General features: G+C 46.7%; 1 pseudogene; it reads right to left on the reverse strand.

The window, feature by feature from the left end:
• Nucleotides 1-472: 472 nt before the first annotated feature.
• On the reverse strand, nt 473-4,715 carry LOC144233373 (lethal(2) giant larvae protein homolog 1 pseudogene; annotated as a pseudogene).
• Between the last annotated feature and the right edge of the window lie 306 nt (nt 4,716-5,021).

Consider the following 5,021-nt stretch of genomic DNA (forward strand, 5'->3'; position numbering starts at 1 on the left):
CCCCCGTACCCACACTGAACCAGGTCCTAGACTCGCATGCCCTTCAGTGCTCCCAGTCACATAGACATACACACATGGGTGCACTCATGCACCGTCTGGGTGTGGGAGGGAGCTGGCTCGGAAGCAAGTATCAAAATAGTTCTAGAAACGACTGTCCTGCCTAGCACAGGCATTAGAGAAATACTCTTTGCAAAGCGAGGTGGGAAGAAGCATGTGTAGAGTAGGAGGTGGCATGGGCTGCCAGCCCCAGCTATCCTCTCCCTGTGGCACTGGGCCTCCAGGGTACCCAACTGCCTGTAAAAGGGGTCTGAATCTCTCCCAGAGGCTCTGGGTTGAGTCCTGGGCCCACAGCCTGAGGTCAGAGTGGGCAGGTTCACAGATTAGCAGGTAAAGCTCCATGGGAAGGGCTAGGCAGGAGCCAGTGATGCTGGATCCCAGGTTCCAGCAGGCACGTGGTGGGCAGGTAGTTCTGATCTTCCTCATTCGATCAAGGTATTTCAGGCTTGAGCCCCTTCTTACACTAAGTTCTTCAGATTCTTTTCAGATTCCTCTGAGGAGCCCAGGAAATTTTTCATGTCTTTCATCTCCCGTTACACTCAGTGTGGTGTAGGCACTGGTGGTCAAGTCCATGGACATGGTGTTTCTGGGGTGTCAGCTCCCTCTCTGAAGACAGTACCAGGGCTACCATGGCAGCTTCATGGGGCCACCATGATGCGCAGGGGCCCATTTGCCTGGCTTTGGTTTGGGTGAGTCTGGGAACCTATAGCTGGCACGGGCAGCATCATGGGCTTGCTAATGCCCAGATAGCTGAGCAGCTCTGGGATGCTCTGGGATGTTCTGAACACTTAAGGAGAAGCTTTCAAATTCCAACGGGGAACATCAGGTAAAAGCCCTGACTCTGGCATGTGAAGAAAACACAGGAGGAGATGACGCTGATGTTCTCCCTCCAGATGCAGAAATAGAGGTTCTGGGGTCACGGGCCATGCATAGAGAAGGCCTAGCTGTCACTTAGGCTGGTGAGGCAGGCCAGCCAAATCTTAGCATAGTCCTTACAGGCCACACTGGCAAACACAGCCAGTGCCATTTTGTGCAGGCGACAGCCTTGTGATCATCAGCTTGAACTTGATCTTGGCACTCACCTTCGGCTTTGTGAACACTTGAACTGTTCTTCTGATGCTGTGTGTGGGGCGTGGTCTCCCTGCAAGTCTGGTGCCTGCGCCTGTCCGCTAGACCCCTCAGGGCGCAGGCTGCTTGCGATCGCGCATGTCTAGCACAGCGAAGCCGCCGCCAGCGCATGCGTTAGTTGCACGTCCTTGCCTCTTCCGCCCACCCCTCCAGCTGTCCTTGCAGTGCGCACCCGCATTGCGCAGGTAAACATGGAGCCCGAAGTTTGTGCCACACGGAGGTGGGTGGTAGACTGCATGCATATCCAAGTAACGTGGTGTCAGTGATGTAGAGGCGGCGCATAGTGCCGGAGAGGGAGGGGTCAGCCAGCGGGGCTTGAGGCAGGGCTGCACCAGCGTCAACATCAAGTCCTGGGGGCAGGGCTGTCTTCGCGGGCCTCCTGCAACTTGCCGTTAGCATTAGCTGCCGCTTCTTGCCTGAGACGCAGCTCTTCCGGATTCGTGGATGCACTGGAAGGACTGGCCCTGTAATGTCTTAAGCAATTTCGCTTGGGAGCACAGCCCCTCCGTGGCCTGGCGGTTGGGGGTGAAGGGTGCACTGGGCCAGCACAGGGCTCTTGCACTGGAAGTTGAAGAGGCCATAGCCATAACTGGTGCCAAAGGCCACAAGGCTCCCAAGTGGAGCGTGACAGATGGGACGGCACCTGGTGGCAGGCGCTGACAGCACATGGGGCCGGAAACTAGAGGCTGAGAACTCAGCCAGTCGTGGCCCCTTCCATGTGAAGGCCTCGCGGTCTTGAGGTCCACGCTGGCCATGCTGACCACCTGTTCCAATCGCACGTCGTTTAGTTCCAGCCTCTGAACTTTACTGAGCCTGCAGTGCCCACCACCACCATCTGAGCTGTGTACTTGCAGAGTGCCACCTTCTCCGTGCCCAGCAGGGGATAGTGGCTGTCGATGTCTAAGAAGCCCATCTTGCAGAATGGTGGCCAGTCGTCTTCTGAAGCCTGTTGGTGTGTGTGCCAGGCCAGTGGGCCAGGCTGTTGTCATGCTTGCGGTTGGCCTGGAAGAGGCCAGTTGTGCTCAGATTGTAGAGCGGTCGCAGCACCACGGCTGGAGACATCTCAGAACTACACGGTGCCGTCCTCACTGCAGTTCGGCAGCAAAACTCACCACAATGACCCCTGGGCCAGGTTCTGGCCCCTGGTGACAGGCCAGCTGAACGGCATTGGAGGCTGGCTGCAGGCGCAGCAGCCCACCAGAACTCATGACGCCGCCTCACAGTTTGGCAGGGACGTTGGTGACATGGGCCAAGCAGGTAATAATTTTTCTAGATTTTAACTATACCATTTCTCAATACATGATTAAGTTGCCACAGTTGGGCATAGGTCTCTATTTGAAACAGAAGCTAGGTACGAAGAAAGGTGGAGTAAACAGAGTATTAAAGATGGATTCTACTTGAACTATTTGTACTATGAGACATGGCTTCGTACATGACCAATGATATTTTATATCTACCAATTTCTAAGTCATTTTCTCATTAAAACTATGGTTGAGCAGGTGTACCTGAAAATGCCTTCAATCACTTCCGTGTTAATTTAAGAGTAGAGTTTTGCAAACCAGTGAAATTAATTTTCAAATACCATTCAGTTAAGCCAGGGGGAAAAAAGGAGGGCAAATTGGAGTTTTTGGTTTTGCTTTTACGTCTTACCATACAATTAAGTCTTTTAAGACTGAAGGGAAGTGATAACTACAGAAGAAGATTATGACAATTCCAACACTTAGTATATTAAAAGGTTTTACGTACATTGTCAAAGTCACCTCAGTAGATCTGGAAAGAAGAGATGGAGAAATGTTGCTATTTGTGTTTCATACTAAAGTCAGTAGTATTAAATTAGTAAATATATACTCTTACATGGAATGATAATAGCTTAGCATTCCCGCTTTTTAAACTTTCTCTTCATCATCAATGTTTTCCTCTAAGGAAGTTTTTCAGGTAAGCATTCTAGAATGTTCTGTTTCCCACCTTATTTATCATTAAGTGGTCATGTTTTAGTCTTTGTTTCAAGTGGGTAATGTTAAGGGGTTGATGGTCTAGTGCATACACAAACTGACGAGAGGAGATAGAGAAGACACCAGGAGGCTTATGATGAAACCTTTCTTAATGACATTTCCCTTATGAACACAGCCTGTCTACAAGCTGTTACAGAATCGAGAGTGTATCACCAAATGAAAGTTTGAAATTGGCCCCCCCCCCCCAGCCACACACACACACATCACAGGTGCAAAAATCCTGCATAGAGTTGACATCTGTCTTCTACTTTGGTTCCTAGACTGTTACTAATCTCACCAGTGAGCAAATATAAGTACATCTGCTTTCTAAGAAAGTTCCCCATTGAATTACAAATATTACACTATAATTTCCAAGTTAGTGTGATAATTCTAAACATTAGCATTGCTCCCAAGCTATGCTGAGTAGTCAAAATAAATCATAGGTCACAAAATATTTGCTCCAAAGCCAAGCCCATCCTTCACATGTACAATTTTCAGAAATGATGCAGACAGACTTATGAACAACACTTGCTTAGTTTTAGAACCTTTCCTGCCCTTTGAGACTATTCTTCAGTATTAGATTAAGGTCCTACAGTGAACTGAACACAGTGCTTAGAGATGAACAAATGTAAATTAAGATAAATGATTATAATTCCAGTTAATATGTTGGAAGAGCATACCGACGGAAATTTTACATTACTTAATTTTCTGAGCTCCAATTTTTGCTTTCTCCTATATCCAAATGCATACGTCCACAGACATAGATACATGTATACCCACTAGTGCACACATATCTTCACTTCTCTAAAAAATGGGTTGACACTCTGGATTCAGTGATTTTCAGTGGTATAATCCAAACTTTCTCAATAGGAAGTTTAAGTGTATCTTCTAGGATCTCCATTCAGTCTTATCAGATTTCCTCCTGCATAGACGTAGGTTTCCTTTGATAGTCAGGATCAACGTTAACGTATTTGCTATCAGGTAGATGTCAACATGTTTTAAGTTTTATTTTTTAGCAGCAAAACAGCCCAGATTTTCTTTGTAATTTATTTTTGGTATCAGTATCATTCCATTTTCTTCATGCTGCCCTTTTGAAGTACATTTAAATCTTCCTTAAAATATAGTGAGCACTCTTCTAGAGAATGCCTGACTTTATTTTAGTTCCTTTGATTTGCAATGCATAGCTTTAGCAATACATCTCAACGTATTATTTGTTTTCATCACTGAAGCTCTTTGTTGCAAAGAGTTCTCAGAACTTGCCTTTTAGGATAACTTCCTAGACTATAAGGTTTCTACTTAGAACTCTTTCATTCTGACTGGTGTGATTTACATGCAATTTAAATGTTCTTAATTATATTAGGGAATGGCATGACATGATTGTAGGTTTTCAAACTTCTGTATCCTTAATGCCTTAAGAAACAAATTCAGTTTCAAACTAGAGGCTCAGGACCGAATAAGGGTCCGGGGAGTGGAAGAATCTGGTGTGGTGTTAGCAGTGGTAGTTGGGGCACGGGGATAGGCAGTGTTGCCAAAGGACATCTCATATCAAAAAGCAAGTCCGCTGATAATTTCACAGAGACCATTGCATATGGATGCTGCCCTAAATGCTTCTTTGTTCTTTCCCAATGAAGTTCATATCCAGTCCAGCGGAAGAGTAGATGTTGATTTTCTTGGGGAGCCCTGAGAATGCCAGGACAGGTGCCAGGTGGTGGTGGAGTTTAGATTCCGCTGCTGTAAGGATGATACAACTTGGCTACTTCCTTCCAGGTGGTCCATTAGGTAACGTGTCTTATAAATCTCTCATCAGCAGGGATAGTTTTAAAGAAAACAACGGGAGGAGTAAAT

This window comes from Crocuta crocuta, unplaced genomic scaffold, assembly GCF_008692635.1.
Source record: "Crocuta crocuta isolate KB4526 unplaced genomic scaffold, BGI_CrCroc_1.0 scaffold113, whole genome shotgun sequence".
Lineage (NCBI taxonomy): Eukaryota > Metazoa > Chordata > Mammalia > Carnivora > Hyaenidae > Crocuta > Crocuta crocuta.